The sequence below is a fragment of the Schistocerca cancellata genome, chromosome 4 (assembly GCF_023864275.1).
Source record: "Schistocerca cancellata isolate TAMUIC-IGC-003103 chromosome 4, iqSchCanc2.1, whole genome shotgun sequence".
Lineage (NCBI taxonomy): Eukaryota > Metazoa > Arthropoda > Insecta > Orthoptera > Acrididae > Schistocerca > Schistocerca cancellata.
The window spans coordinates 427,474,236-427,491,725 of record NC_064629.1 but is presented as its reverse complement, the minus strand read 5'-3'; the positions used below and the strand labels follow the sequence as shown (position 1 = coordinate 427,491,725).

Below are 17,490 nucleotides of genomic sequence, written 5' to 3'. Positions count from 1 at the left end.
GAAAACAGACGAACGGGACTCGATCCAGTGATTATGGGGCTTGAACGCTAACCATTAGGCTGCCGCCGCTTCATGGTAAAAATGGCCACGAACAGGTATATATTTGACGACCGAAATTATCTTGCGATTTTTTTCAATAACGCTTGAGAAGTACGCGCTATTGCTTACACATTTTGTTGTCCTCATGGAGTACTACGAGTGTACGAAGTTTGCAGTAAATCCGCGTTCCAAACGTCGCGGCCTCCCCTTGTCAGTCTAGTTGCACCTAGCATCAAAGTGTGTAAACTTTTGTTTTGCGTGGTCAGTTATCGAACGTATATGGTTCGTAACGGCGGCTAATGAACCGACAGCTGGACCTTCCAATGTGAAAAGCCGGCCGGAGTGGCCGTTCGGTTCTAGGCGCTGCAGTCTGGAACCGAGCGACCGCTACGGTCGCAGGTTCGAATCCTGCCTCGGGCATGGATGTGTGTGATGTCCTTAGGTTAGTTAGGTTTAATTAGTTCTAAGTTCTAGGCGACTGATGACCTCAGAAGTTAGGTCGCATAGTGCTCAGAGCCATTTGAACCAATCCAATGTGAAAAGGAGCAGGAAAAGTGTTAAACTGACAGGGGGAAAGTTACTTAGTGTACTAGACGACAGTGATTTTCTGTGTAGCGAGGACGAGGCATACCACGGAGATTGTCATTTAGAGGCTGCAGAAGAATTTCAGAGTGATGATAGCGTGGAAGCACAGCTTTTGAATCTGTTTCGTGACAATTCCGAATCTGACGATACGGATCACGACGATTGTGTGGAAATCGACGACGAAAAAGAGCCCGACCTGTCACACGGAGATAATCCAGGTGAGTCCTGGCATAAAGAACCACATCATATGCAGTATCACCCATTTACGAAGGAACATAAAGCGCTTCAATCATGGATAGTGCGGCTGATCCCGGCGGAGGTGTGTGTGTTTGTCCTTAGGACAATTTAGGTTAAGTAGTGTGTAAGCTTAGGGACTGATGACCTTAGCAGTTAAGTCCCATAACATTTCACACACATTTGAACAAAGGAACAAATTTTGCAAATTCATCCTGCAGGCAATTCTCCTATGGATTTCTTCAGATTATTGGTAACAGACGAATTGTTGCAACTTGTAGTTGACGAAACGAACGATATCGCAGTCAACATACTGCTGAGTGAAAATACAAAAGAGGGATCTAGGATCTGTAAGTGGAAACCTCTAGGTATAGGCGAATTACTAGTTTTCCTGGGTGTTTCGTTACATATGAGTAACGTTAAATATCCGCGATTACAAGACTACTGGAAGAAAGAACCGCTGTTTGAGAATACAGGAATAACGATGAGTATAAGCAGAGACCAGTATTTGATCATATTACAGGGTGTATACGTGGACAAGGGAAAAAAATTCCGGATTTCCCGGTTAAAAATACACTTTCTCCCAGATGAAAACACACTTTTTCCGTGTTATTAAGTGACGGTATATTTTCCCTCGGAACTGTAAAACTTATCAGTCCTTTGAATGGTTATGTTTTTATACACGGGCGTAGAATTTCCCGGCACTTTAGAGAACGAAACTCAGCGAAAAAAACTACTTTTGGAAAGATTTTTGATGTGCAGCGACATGTACGCTCCATATTTTCGTATTACGAAAGCGTAAATTCGAATTCCACCAAACATCGCATGTTACTTTCCGAACCATTGTAATCGAGATTGCGATGCGCTTTTGTAAGCGTTATAGCTCATGTCACGTGATCCCGCCAGCCGATGACAGCGGATATTCAGACCACAGGACACGCGATGTAGTCGGCTAATAGCAACACCACTGTTACGTAGCACGGATACACAAAAAGGAAAAGTTAATGTTTTAAATTAATATATATAGTGTTGCTACAAGAAAAGCAAATCTTTCACATATAATAGTGGTCTCTAAGGTCAATAAGCTGCAAGAGAAGCTAAGGTTTCACATATAATGTTGATATTTTTTGCGCGTGTTACACTGTAAGATATATCACACAATTGTGCCAGTAAAATTTTTAGCCGAGTCGAGTGATTTGTCCTCAAAGTTTTCCACAAATAAATTAGCTACAGCAGAGGAGAGAGAGCTTCCCGTAGTACTACATCAATTTGCTCATCACAACGACATGAATGTCTGATCTTCTGGGCTCGAAATACTTCTAAAAGGCTTGTCATCAAACGCTTGATTTAAGAAATTCATCGTACATTCTCGCACATAGTTCAACTTGCGTAAAAGGAAATGTACTTTTAAAGTAACGCTTTTCAAACCACCATTCGCAATACCTTCCCGCGACCTGTTAGAAATAGGCTCGTTTCAGTAGTCGTCAGAGAGCGCCAGATAACAGGCGCCACCACACTTTGCCAGCTGCTATGACGCAGGAAGCCCGTATGTTCGTACGTGTAAAACATCAGAAAATCTTACATTATCTCATAAAAGAAAAAAGACATAAGAAGATACTCCAACAGCATCGGAATTTCGTGAAGCACACTAAAATGGCACATTTAAAGCGCATACTTAAAGAGCACATTCGTATGTCCAGATTCCCAAAGAAGTAGGCCTCGACCTGATATTCAATTGGGTTTCGGGATGTAAATTTTCTTGGAGTACCAGTAATGTATTAACTCATTTTTGATTCTTTATTATGGCATAATGCCTTACGTGCTAGAAGATGAAAACGTGCACTTGAAATGCAGCGAGCAGTTGAAATTAGCCAATAGTGTGGAACTAAACACTTTGTTTCAAACACATTGACTGCCTCAGCGTAAAATATTAATATAAACCAAATTTATTTAGTACACCGACAAAAATAACTTCATTGTTCTACAAGGCGATTAATGTATGGCTGTCAAAAGTGGAAATAAAATAAAATTTGAAACTAATAACGTATATTAGCCTTCCGTAATTATGTGAATGTATTTTAATTCATTTGATATCTCCCGGCCACAGAAATCCATTTTGTTTTCATTTGGCGTGAGAGCAGTAAACGAAGACGAAACGGCAAAATCACTACATGTAAACACGGGTCACGTGGAGACTACACACTTCCCCAGTATAACTCAAGAGTTCTCTGCGCATCAGCCTCGGCTCTACGATATTTCCGAACCGGGGCAATACTAAGATAGCACCCGCTCCCCCCATCACCCCTCCCTCAAGCGTTTGCAATTTATGGTTTATTTTCGTTTTGTTTTCTCGTTCACGTTTTATTGTTGCAGTATTATTCTGCAGTAGCGGGATACAGTAATATCCTTTGTTAGAGTATCGATTCTTACCAATCAAAATTACAAAGATTTAATTGAAAACTAAAACAACGAAAAATTCCCGAAATTCTAAAAACTTCCCGGCTTTTTCCCGGATCTCCCGGGTCGTATACACCCTATATTACGCTCTCTGCATTTTGCAAAAAATCCACTTCCAGGAAACCCGAAACCAGACGAACGTTCATATAAGATACGACCTATATGGGATCATTTTAACACGAGAATATCTCAAGTATTTCACCCGGGAAGAGATTTATCAAAAGATGAATCAATGATTCTTTGGAGGGGAAGATTGTCATTTAGACAACACATAAAAAGCAAACGTAATAAATATGGCATGAAGATGTACATGCTCAACAATCCAGACGGTTTCATAAATAAGTGCGCTGTGTACACGGGAAGTAGTGGAGATACGGGGGAAAAGGTCACGCTGAAAAGGTTGTGTTGCATTTGATGGCAGAAAAGCTGCATGTCGGTCATCACATTTACTTGGACAATTATTATAACAGTTTTCATTTAGCTAAAATTCTGTTGAATCTAAAAACACTTTCCACAGGTACTCTGAAATGAAATAGGAAACATACCGCCGAAGACGTTGTGTCGCCAAAACCTGGGAGAGAGAGAGAGAGAGAGAGAGAGAGAGAGAGAGAGAGAGAGAGAAAGACAATTGCGCGGTATTCTAGTGGAGTTATGATTGGAAAATGGAAGGATCAACGAGAGGTTTCCTACATTTTCACAGAACATCTAAATGTTATGGAGCAAGTGACGAATGCGTGCCCGCAAATAGTCACGAAATCTTTGCCCATTATTAGGTACAATGCGTGTATGTCTGGGACTGATAAACAAGATCAGATGTCATCGTATTATTTATGTGAACGAAAGACTATCCGCTGGTCGAAAAAACTATTCTTTCATGTCATTGACATGCTAGCTTTCAATTCTCTATATCTGTACAACAAATACTCAGGAAATAAAATGACGTCGTACGTTTAGAGAATGAACATTATAAAGGACTTACTTCCACCAATGGACGTTCCACGAAATGTGAGCAAGAAACATCACAAAAAAAACACACGTTGTGCAAAAGCGGGAAGCTACTGGAGGGAAGAAGCAAGTTATGAGGAAGCGTTGTAAGAAGTGCGCGGAACAAGGCAAACCTGGATACTGCTTGAACTGCTGTATAATTTCCCATAAGTAGCAAAAACGCGATAATATCGGGAAAATTCCGACTATCAAAGAGAACTTCTTTTGACATTGCATGGTTTCTTTTTATGACGTGAAAGGTTAGAACTTTTTTTCACAAGTACTCTGAAAATGAGGTTTTCTTTTGTGTTAAGTCGACTTATTTCTTATTGAGTTGTAAAGCGCTCACTTCAGCTTTTTGCGAAAGAATTTGTCGTGCTAAATTTGTTTTAATAGCACCGCAATTGAAGTGATGGGTGACACGAGAGAAGCCTCCACGTAGGGTGTGTTTCGCTTACTAATTTCTACACATCCGGGCGTCCCCTGTGCGTGTATGATAAATGTAGACGGCTAATTCTCTCATGCCAGGAGCAAACATGCTACTAAATTGACGACCTATCAGATTCAATCTTAAAAATGCGCATTTGAAATAAATATAATTTCAAATGAATCCAGTTTCTTTTTTTTTTTTTCCTTCTTAAGAATTTGCGTTTTGGAATCCAAATTTTTCCTGACTGCAGTGGATTTGTTGCTTGTTTGAATTGTATTTTTTGTTACATTATCAACAAATCACGAACATTTTAATGACGCCTGTGACCCCTATAGGTGTCACACAGCAAACAGACTTTAAAACATGACCACAATACAGTCGAAGCTTATTTGAAGTAATGCATCAAAGGTGTCATCATTAAGTCACTACAGAACATGATCCTGCAGATCTTTCAAGGTCTTGTCAGCCTGTAGCTCAGGTGTGCTTAGGAGCGCCGGCTCCAAGCGGTACCTGCCGTTTCAGAGTGTTGCCGGGCCGCACTGGAGAGTTGCGCGCCGGCACCGATGCCGCAGCGAAAGTGCTAACTGCGCGGTCATCAGCGCCCATACAAAGGCCCAATCTTCACACAGCCCAATGTAGCCACTTACATGAATGATGATGAAATAACGAGGGCAACACAAACACCCAGTCCCCTAGCAGAGAAAATCCCCAACCCGGCCGGGAATCGAACCCAGCATCCCGTCATCCGGAGGCAGCAACGCTAGTCAGTAAACAACGAGCTGCAGGCTTCGCTACTGTCAAACACGTATCTTCTACTTAAGAAGTGCTCATAGCTCTTAAGGTATGCATTTTAGACCCCATGTTTACTGGACTTTTTTTTGTTTTGGGCCATCTACCTCCTCCCCCCCCCCCAAAATGACAAAAGCAAAGAGCTTTTAGTTGCAGAGATATGGTTCTTATTATCGATTTATTATCGATTACGAAGAGGTGGGCACATGTCTTAAGGTATGCGCTTTAGACTATTGTTTGCTGAACATTTGTTTTGGAGTAAAGTATGTGTACATTTTTTGTGGCCCCTGTGTTTGTATAACCTGTGCAGGTTAAACACAATCTGCGTCTCCCAAATACAACATCAGATACATTCAAACAAGTAGGTAGCTGCTGTATGGGACACCCTTTGTTTATATTGTTATGAGGCGCAAAATATCTTGCATTGCGCCTTCCAAAAATTAGAACAAAGTACCTCAAGTTACAATATTGTTACAATGGAAAATTGTCACAATATTAATAATAAAAATGTAATATGAAAGATACGTACCGGGTTTGGTTCGCCGTGATTCACAAGAGCCCGTGGGCATGCTTATATAACTAAGAGCGTTAGAACAGTTGCCGTGAGTGAATTCATTCCCGCTGCACACGGATAACGTCTATTTGCAGTTACATCGGCAATGTTTACCTCTTAGCACGAAATGTGGAAAAGCATACAGAAATATATTTTTTTTTCAAAATTTGCTTTCAGCATTCCTTAAATAAGTCCTTCGCAAAGAATGCCGATTGTACTGCCATCAAACGGCTGCGTTATGCAATAGACCAGATGTTATGGGATCTCGTCGGTAGATGTCAATATAGATGCTATGCACGTACAGCGCTGCACCTGACATCTACCGATCACACAGCACATCATCTCGTCTCGCGTTAATCCCGGACCCCGAAGAATTCGTAATGACGTCATCAGAGAGACTAAGGCTGAAATTCTGACACCGCAGCCTGGTGACGTGCTCTGTGAGCAACTTTATTGACTTAAGTGACGTCAGTCACATGTTACCCATAGCCTTGAAATGTAGACGTGCCCACAGCTGTCATTTCGGAACGTCAAATCAATACAAAGTGCTAAATCGAGCGCCCTTTATGATAACCGTAAAAAAAACAGATACCATGCGAATAATCTTGATTATGGGGGCAGGACAGACTAACGTATAGCGTAGTCAGTGTCACATTATTATGTTACGTGATTGAAGCCAATGAAGTGACTACAAATTATTAGTTGACTGGCAGAGTGATTTTACTGCATAACCATACTAATACGCCGTCATTACAATGTGTCTCAACGTGTTTCAACATATAAAGTGCTGCTTGCTAATGTAATACCACTTGGGCGTTTGCAGCACTTAACTACGAATTTGTCTCTGCGCCCATAGCAGCAGTAGCTAATGCCGCAATTTCTTTATTTCGCAAAATTCTCGTCGGATGCTTGTTCTGTGACTTATGTTTTCGGACTTTACTTCGTAGTTTCAATTTTGATTATGAAAAAAGCGTTAAATATTGCCCAAACGTAAATATTAGGGCATAACACACGCATGTCTGTTACCACAACCTTTCATTTACATTCATGTTGCACAACTGATAACAAAATTATATCTTTCAACCTAATGTAGACCTCAGACTACACTACAGGTAGGTGTGTCACACCAACCAAGAGTGAGTGTGAGTGTGTGTGTGTGTGTGTGTGTGTGTTCCAATATCATGTTCTAGTTCACATGTGTGTTAAATTGTTACCTGTGTGCTCAAATTCTGATCACTGTTATTGCATAAACATAAAGCTATACATCAATCGTATATTCCTACATCTAGTTTTTCAGAATCCAGTTCATTTGTATGTGGCATTTTGATAAACAGAGCTGAATGAGTTATTGATAGATCTCTAACAAGTAAGACTGTTATAGATGCAAGTCACTGATTATCATAGTGTATCAGGTACAATTAAATGTGGAACAAAACCTCTCCAATAAAAAGTCCTAATTTCTCTAATCTTTGTGGTTCTTACATGAAATTTACTTTGGGTGCAGTAGAATCATTCTGCAATCAGTTTCAAGTGCTGGTTCTCTAAATTTTCTCAGTAGAGTTCCATGAAAAGAACATTGTTTTCTCTTCAGGGATTCTCATACAAGTTCAAAAAGCATCTTCATAAGACTCACATGTTAACTGAAGCTACTGGTAACATATCTAGCACCCCACCTCTGAATTGCTTCAATGTGTTCATTTAATCTGACCTGGTGGGAATCTCCAACACTTGAGCAGTACTCGTGAATGGGTCACATTAGTGTTCTACATAGATGGTCTATGTGACTTTCCCCTCATGCAAAATTTTCCAAACCTATCTATCTTCCCAGAGAAAGGAATTAATAGTCCTAAAAGCAAGAAATAATTTTTTACTTAACTGCAGTTTTTCCTGTGATACTTCACAATCTTACAAAGAGCACCATAAGCTGTACTTATAACAGTAAAGTTAAAAATATGTTTTATATGAACCTTAGTGTGAACCAGTACATGCATCCTTGAATCCAAACATTATGATTAATTATAATTAATTATAGAAGGGGAGTCTAATAAGATACTTTACTTTGTATTTTTTTTATCCTAGGATTTCCAGTTTTCTGCCTGGGGTCTACCAGTAACCCATTAATTACTTTTGAGTCAGAATGTAAAATTCCATTCTGAATCCTAGGCAGAGATGCATAGTCTACATGGAAATTATTTTTACTTAGAGTAATTTGCTAGTGAATTTCAGTGATCATCATAAAATTACATTTATTATTAGCAACAAATACCAGTAGAGAATAAATATATTGGCATGTGAGAGTCCCAAGGACCCTGAAGAAGCTTCTGCAATATGCTCAGCTATCAGGTTTACACAATAATTTTACTCAGATGGGTAAAAATTTCTCAGTTAACTTGCCATGTCGAATTTGTATAAAGTCCCAAACTTTTGATAAGTCTCCATCACCATCATCAGGCACTAAGTCCGACTGTCGTAAAAGTGGTGAGGCTCACATTTTTATGCCCAGTGGATGGCACCTGATTGGCTAAATTACATCATGGACATGGCATACGCTAAGATGACATCCTCTGCATCTATACGTGACATTTGTACCAGTAGGTTTGAACAACATGCAAGCATCATGGAGATGCTTCAGGACCTGAAATCTCTGGAGGGAAGGTGATGTCCTTTTTGAGGAACAATACTGAGAAAATTTAGAAAACCAGCATCTGAGGCTGACTGCAGAACAATTTTACTGCCGCCAATGTACACTTCACACAAGAACCACAAATATAAGATGATAGACATTAGGACATACGGAGGGGCTCATAGACAGTTTTTTTTTATTTTATTTTTTTTTATTGCTGTACTTCTAACTCATTAGCAATTGTTAAAATATTGTGTGTTATATCAAACAATGGAAAATCCAGGATGGAATCTAACAATATTATGAAAATGAAAGTTACCACTCACCATGTAGCGGAGATGCTGAGACGCAGATAGGCACAACAGAAAAGACTGTCAAAAATAAACTTTTGGCTAGTAAGGCCTTCGTCAGAGTGTGTGTGTGTGTGTGTGTGTGTGTGTGTGTGTGTGTGTGTGTGTTTGGCTTTACTAGCCAAAAGCTTTTATGTGGCAGTCTTTTTGTTGTGCCTGCGACTCAGCATTTCGGCTATATGTTGAGTGGCAACTTTCCTTTTCATAATATTATTGTGTGTTATATTCATAAATAACTAACTCGTGCAACATTTGGTCTGTTCTTTTATCTAGATAAGACTGAAAAATAGCAAATAAATAAATGAATAAATATGCAAGTTCATTACCAGTGTCTCTATTGGAGTTTTGACCACACAGTCTAATTTTCAAATGTTTGATGATGGTATACATGATCTCTCCTAAGGCCTGCGTAACAGTATTGCTGCTCTTCATTGCTTTTTTGGTGCTTGCAATATCAAGATCTTTTATTGTGCTATGAATTTGTTAGTACAGTGGCATTATAAGTCAATAAAGACATATTTTCTGAATCCCCTATGCTCACCCGCAATCCTCCTCCCTGTTCCAGTGCACATTCACCTATGCTTCTTCCTATCCTGATATACTCATGGACTGTAGACAACAGTATATTGAATATATTACGTGCACATATATGTAGGACTGCACTACTTTAATAATATGTTTATGCACTTTAAAGAAATTTCATTTTCAGCTTATTATGTGTTTGTGCAATACCTAACAGACTTACAGTAGGTCTCTCTTCCACATTTTAAATTTGCCAATGACAGAGATTGCTGGCTCTCATTTACATAATCTAAGATTATTTCATACTCCTCCCGCACTATGTCCCTCTTGTCCTTTCCTTCCCTTCCCTTCCCTTTCCCCTTCCCTCCCTCTTCCTTTTCCATCCTGTCCTATCCTATCTTCATCCATTGCTCATATCACATGTATTAATGATGTGCTTTTGTTTAAGTATTATCTTTCCCACCTTTATGACCCTTAGTTTTCATAAAGGAAAGAAACCCCTTAGCATGGTTTACTATTGTTTTACGGTTTTATAGTTGATTTTGTTAATGATTGTCCATCACAATTTAACGAAACATGCCAGCACCACCACAACCATGCTACGTATTGATTTATTACGATAGCTAATTTTGTAATGGTGTAAAAATATCAGTTGAGCAATAGTATTATGACAGATAACACTTGACACTGTGGCCTGAAATATGATTTTTCTCTGCTCCACAAACTTGTTTGTTGATGCACCTAATTATGTTTGCTCTTAATGTGTCATACACAATTTGTGGTTGTATGGCAATTTTTATATTTTTTGACAGATATTCTGTAGATGGGCCATGCAGAAAATGTGTTATTAAGAAAGTTTTCATACCAACTGGACACTTGTTATTAGCAGCCTAAAGTGGTGATAGGAACAAGCTCAGTTACCCATATAATTGTTGCAGGCCTCTTGCAAGACTTCATTTTACAGATGTAACTAAGCACAGCACCGTTAACAAATATACGAAAGCAGTGGCCTTTGCTTAGAAGCTACAATAACTTATCAGTAAAACTTAAGTATCTTGCTTCTCAAAAGAGCAACTCTTTTCCAGTTACAATATTTAGTCATCGTTTATCTACTATCACTTGCTTATCATTTAGTCAATTACACCAATGCTGGTGATTCACCCATCAAAATTTTACACTCCATCACATCTCCCTTTGCATTTATTAAAAATAAATAAAGAAACAAAAATCATTATTTTTGTCATGGCAGCAACACCAGCAACCATTATGAAATTGTCTCGAATGATAAACCGCCCACAGTTGCACTAATTATGTTTATCCTAAGCCTTGACCATGGTTTCTGCTATAATAATATAGCCTTCTTCAGAAGTCCTAAAAAGTGATCAAAATAACATCTAGACCAGTAATACAATCTATACATAAACTTCTAAAATTACGTATGTGATAACATATTACTTACATAAGCTTTTAAAAATGAAAAATGTCTTAGCCCAGCAGCTGCATCTAGATCAATAAAATAAAATAACTTCAACAGACATAAGCCTGTATCGAAATAAGTAAACCTACATATGGCACCGTATGTCCTCCACCACTACATCTGTACACATTTGACGACTGTGCGCCTAGTATAACAGATGTAGTGGCGGAGGACATATAGTGCCATATATACGTTTACTTATGATCTAAACAGGCTTACGTCTGTTGAAGATTTTATTTTATTAATCTAGATGCAGAAAGCTGGGCTAAGACATTTTTCGTTTTTAAAAGCTTATGTAAGTAATATGTTATCACATACATAATTTTACAAGTTTACGTATAGATTGTATTACTGGTCTAGATGTTATTTTGATCACTTTTTAGGACTTCTGAAGAAGGCTACATTATTATAGCAGAAACCATGGTTAAGGTTTATTCTAAACATAATTAGTGCAACTGTGGACTGTTTTTCATTTGAGACAATAAACAAAAATACCTCCCAACACAGAAATAATGGTACCTTGTTCTCGGAATGCCAATCTTTATTTGTGCTGCTTTATGGTTCTGCCATTGTTTCAGTTTATTTATTTATTTATTTATTTACACTGAATCATTTTACAGCTTTTTGCTATCTTTAGTGCATTTATTACATGAGAAGTTTAAAAATATGTAGTAGACGATTCATGCAATCATTAAAATACTAAGAAGAACAGAGTCACAGGCACTTCCAGAAATTCTGTGAAATGAGTTAACTACCAGTATTCAGATCACTTCACAGAGGACTCTCAAAATAATAATTTAAACTCTCACTTTGCAGTTTATTATGGCATTTAGTGGCACACCAGGACCATGTAAGATTTATTACTCCTTGAAATGCTGCTGGCAACCAGAATATTTTTATTGAAAATGTGTGTAAAATATTATGGCAGTGCGTATTTAGGAAAATATATTATTCAGATAAACAGAAAGCTCAGTAGTGTCTATAATATGCAAGATTTGGGGATATTTTCCAGTTAATAGACAAAATTTATTTCCTGTGTGTGATTTTCCAGTGCATCTTTACTTCAATTTACTTTCATCTCCCCATTAACTTACTTATATTTTATTGTGTGAGAAATGTCTTGCAAGTCAACAGGCCTAACATATTTAACGTATAACTCACACACCAGGTATGGTGGGGAGAGCAGGAAATTTTGTTGTGTGTTTAGTTTGAGTGTTTTTAACACTGCAACCTCATTACATTTTAGAGGGTGTGCTCTGAGTTGTTGAACAGTGTGGTTGTGTTTGATGCAGGTAAGTTCATGACTGTACCAACTTTTGTTTTGTTTGGGGTATGACTGATACCATCATACTCCTTACCAGATCTCTTTCCTAGACTGAAGTGGCATTACATTTGCACACAGAAATGGCAGTAAGTGAACATATATGTTCATGCGTGAGGATACAGACGTACACATTTAGCCATTACATGAATTTACAAATATCAGGAATATTGCTGTTAGTAGTGCTTTTACTTACATGAATTATTGTATGTGTGTGTCCACATAGCATGAAACATGTTTTAAAGTGTACCACACACACATCACTAAATATAGGTGAGGCTTGATCTGAAGGAAGAGAGCATTTTACCTTAGCAACAAAGAGCTATTTTAGATTAGTTATTTAAGAAATAACTTAAAACTAAAGCTGCATTATTATGTGTTTATATTTAATGATATTTTACATACATAATGAAGCCTACATAAAATTGCCTTTATTCTGTGCAAAACAGAGGTACTTATCTAGTATGTTGTGTGGGTTGACAATCATTATTCTTTTTAGTTTAGCTTTACATTTCGCAGTGGGGAGTGGTGGGACTGAATTCAGTGTGTGTGTGTGTGTGTGTGTGTGTGTGTGTGTGTGTGTGTGTGTGTGTGTGTGTGTGTGTGTGTGTTGATTTTGGACCACAAATTATTCTTACAGCCTTTTTCTGTAAATTCAAAAGCTTTTAAGGGTTGCTTGTGTTGTAGCACCCAATACCCCTATTCTTCAGTTTACTGAATGACATCAATGCATAATACACAGTGCATAGTACATGGGTATTGTTGCAGTTTTTGCTCTGCATATTTACTATGGTAATCCCAAAAGTAGGGTCTATTCTTTTTTTATATAATTACACAGACCTGTTTATTTCTACAATGGTTTACAGCTTGAACATTTAGCTATTTTTCGACATAATCACAATTTCTGTCGATACATTTTTGTAGACGCTGTGGCAGATTTTGTATGCCCATGTCATACCAGCTCACCGCGTTGCTGTTCAGAAAGTTATGAACCTCTTCTTTCACCTCGTCGGCGCAGCTGAATCGTTTTCCGGCCAAATGTTCTTTTAACCTAAGGAACACGTGATAGTCACTGGGCGCCAAGTCAGGACTATAGGGTGGGTGGGTGATTATGTTCCACTGAAACTGTTGCAGGAGAGCAACAGTTTGCTGAGTGATGTGTGGGCAAGCATTGTCATGGAGAATGTGTACGCCCTTGCTCAACATTCCTCTTCTCCGATTCTGAATTGCCTGTTTGAGTTTTTTCAGAGTCTCACAGTACCTGTCAGCATTAATTGTGGTCCCAGCGATTCAGATCCGGTCACGAGGTGGTTCAAAGAGCACCAGGATGAGTACCATACTCCTCTGGCTACTGAGCTCCCCGGATTTAAACACAACTGAGAATCTGTGAGACCACCTCAATCAGGCTATAAGTGCCATGGATACTCCATCAAGCACAGCCTGGACACGGCACTGGAGTCGGCGCAGTTCCACATCCCTGTCAGTACTTTCCAGAACAGTATTTACCCAGTCATTTTTCCTAGATTATTTACTATATCTCTACAATCAGTTGATACAGATTAGGCAGAAAAATATCTCTACTTGCAGTTGGAGGTCTGTATATAACCACAATAGTGTTTTTCCTTTTTCCCTCTACAGTTTATCACAAAAAGTTCAGTGACACCTTCAACACTTAAAGAACTTACATATATGGTATAGTAATTACTACCACTTTTTGTAAATATTGAAACACCACCACCACAAGACTTGATTTCCCTACTGAAAGTTGAGCAGACAATTGTTAATGGGTGCATAGTAAGAGTTTTTTTCCCCCCCCTCAAGATACCAGTGCTCAGTAATAACTGACACATCTGGGTGATTAACACATGCTAAGGTATCCAAATCATTGTGATTATTTCTTAGGATTGAAAAATTTTGGTGGGTAATCTCGAAACTGTATTCATATTGGTGGATCATATCTATAGATTTAAATCCTGTTCTAACTCTGACTGAGCTAAGCGGTGCAGTAGTTAGCACACTGGACTTGCATTCGGGAGGATGACAGTTCAAACCCACATCCGGCCATCCTGATTTAGGTTTTCCGTGATTTCCCTAAATCAATTAGGACAAATAATGGGATGGTTCCTTTGAGAAGGAATGGTCAACTTCCTTTCCTAATCCAATGGGAACGATGACCCCGCTGTTCGCTCCCCTCCACTATCTCAACCAACCATCCATCTAACTCTGAACACAATAAGAAAAATGGTTATGAGAAACCAGAAACTATTTATTTGGCCCTGGTACAACAGCATAACAGAGTTCAATACGCAGTAGTAGTAACAACAACAACAACAATCTGGCAAGATTTAAAGACTTATCAGTCACTGTGAAAATACCTCTGGTCAACAAGAGTGGGAGGTACAATGCCAAAAAGTGAAGGAGCAACTACTTATCTCATCAAAAAGCCACACACTATGGAAGGCTAATATAGAAATGAACATGAACTGAGTGGACGAATTCATCACCACCATAGACCACAGACAACTAAAACAAAATGTGACACACAATCACAGCAATATAGTTACTATGTACTTCCTTGCATAAAATGTCACATGTCAAAAACAGTTTCAGGACTTTGGTAATGAGAAATACTGGTGGAATGTAAATAATTTATGTAGTAAAAGTTACAACCCTTTTTGTTTGTGTTTATGTTGGGATTGGGTTGGAATATGATGATATAGATTTACCAGTATATGCACTAGTTGCGTGTCCTCTATGAACTGAAAGATGTATCACTGTTTTATTTTACCCCACCTCAGTAGGCCTACATGGAGAACAAATTGGCAAAAGAAGTATAACGCAGTGAAGTGCCCTAAATGGATTTTGCACAATACAAAAGATGTATCTTTTGAAAGGTGAAGAACTTAAAATGTGAATAAGGTCTTCTGAGAAGCTACTGAATGATAGAAAGTTAAGTAGATGATGTAAGGCACATCTATTATTGAAGCTTTATTAATATGTAACCTGTACTCACGAAATACATTACCACAACATAGTCAAGTGGCCTACAAGGCAGCAATAAGGTAGTCATTTCAAACTGTCTTCTCAGACTTGTCCTATTGGTAATAAATTAGAACTACTCATATCACCAAGAACATGGCATTAGCAACACAATGGATAACTTACAATCTAAGATCCACTTCCTAAATTTCCCATTTGAGAAATCCATAATACGGAACACCAATCAATATGATAAATATCACTTGGCTATGCTTCCACCTGCAAATTAACTAAAACTTATGTACAATTCCTGGTCCAAATATGCAAACATTATACTATGCAAACACAAATTCAGAAATGCCATTTCTATGAGTAATGCAAAACATTGCTTTGACCTACAGCTGATTCCAGACAGCAAGTCAACTAAATTTAATAGCCTTAAAATTATAGAAACTTTCACAACAAATTTTAAGTGTATCTGTATAACTACTGATGCAGGAACAACAAGCAACACATCTATTGTGAAGTTAAGCTGAAACTCACCAGCAATGAACTCCTTTTAATATCTGGTTAGGTGCACAGAAACAATATTCATTCCGTTTGTGGCTAAAATGTGTCTTGAAATAAACAATAGTAAAATACCTCTTTTTATTTTGGCTGATGTTCATGGCAGCAGTGCGATCGCTTCCCATCTTGTTATTTTCTTGCGACTTCAGCAGCCTCTCGCCTTTTGATTGAGACTTGAATATCGCAGATCTATGACACATATACGTGGTTTTAGTGCAACCTATCGCAGGCTAGGCACACCCATAAGTTACAATGCTACTTCTGTCTTCTCTTCTTTGGCTTTCCATTTCACAAAGTCAGAAACATCCAATGCAAAAACAGGTTGTACTGTTCAAAAGCCTGCATTCTGTCACTTTAATTCATAACTACCCGTAAAACTGACAGTAAAAAAATCCCAACTACGGTCATTCTTATAAGTCTGAACATGCAAAAGTTCTGGATGCATGAACATGTTTGCTGAAAGCAATTTGAGCAGTAGGACTACTGTTACTACACAACTTTTGGCCAAAAAAATTTTGTATTAACCGTCGTGGGTTACGACGATTGCAACTTCAAGGTCGAAGTCAGTTCTTCTGAAAATAGACCGCTAACACAAACAACCGATAAAGATACACTGAAAGAAATTTTGTAGTATAATATAGAATCAGAATACTATAGGCACAAAGTACGAAATTCAGCAAAATTTCTCTACCTCGGTATTGCACTTTCAGGCACTGTAACACAAGTTACCGAGAAAAAAAGACGTCTCTACACTCTGTTCATCATACTAATATACTTGACGTAAACATACACAAACACGATGATTGGTCAAAAGTCGTTACACACGTACACTGGTGTTGTTACGCTTTTGGAAGTAGATCCTACTTGTGTATGAGATATGTTGTTACCTAGTTACGTTAAATGAAACAGTACGATACTCAAATGTATTAACAGCCATCATCGTATTTGGTAATCACACGTTCACTAGGTAGCTTTTATTTAAAAAATCGTGTACAGTCACAGCATCTGCACTATTCTGCTGTGATTGTCGCGCTGTTAATGGCTGAGACTGCTTACTGTTCCGCAGGGAAACACGCTTGTGGAACACGGTTAAAAAGTGCCGAGAAATAGGTTATTCTTCATGTTTTTAATGAATTTACAGAGTAATAGGGTTTGAAGTTTTTCGAGGGACTGTATTACATAAAATTGAGACGCAAAAAATGGTTCAAATGGCTCTGAACACTATGGGACTTAACTTTTGAGGTCATCAGTCCCCTAGAACTTAGAACTACTTAAACCTAACTAACCTAAGGACATCACACACATCCATGCTCGAGGCAGGATTCGAACCTGCGACCGTAGCGGTCGCGCGGTTCCAGACTGAAGCGCCTAGAACCGTTCGGCCACCCGCCCTGCATTGAGACGCAAATTCATCACGTATGTAAAGCGGTTAAGTAGCTTAGCAGACTGCAAATTTGTTGCAATTCGTGATTTGCTGGTTCAACTTTCGTCTGAGTCTTTTTTTTTTCTTGTTCTGTTTGGAATACCTATATCTCGTAATTGTAAAATTCATCATAATTTTAATGAATGGTTTGTGATGA

At 38.4% G+C, this 17,490-nt stretch overlaps 1 long non-coding RNA gene across 1 annotated transcript in view; it reads right to left on the bottom strand.

Moving 5' to 3' along the window:
• Positions 1–16,798, bottom strand: part of LOC126183688 (uncharacterized) — a 42,984-nt gene extending 26,186 nt beyond the window's left edge. The window contains exon 1 of the long non-coding RNA XR_007536791.1: positions 15,887–16,798. This is a non-coding gene — a long non-coding RNA (uncharacterized LOC126183688). The remainder of the gene's footprint in view (positions 1–15,886) is intronic.
• Between the last annotated feature and the right edge of the window lie 692 nt (positions 16,799–17,490).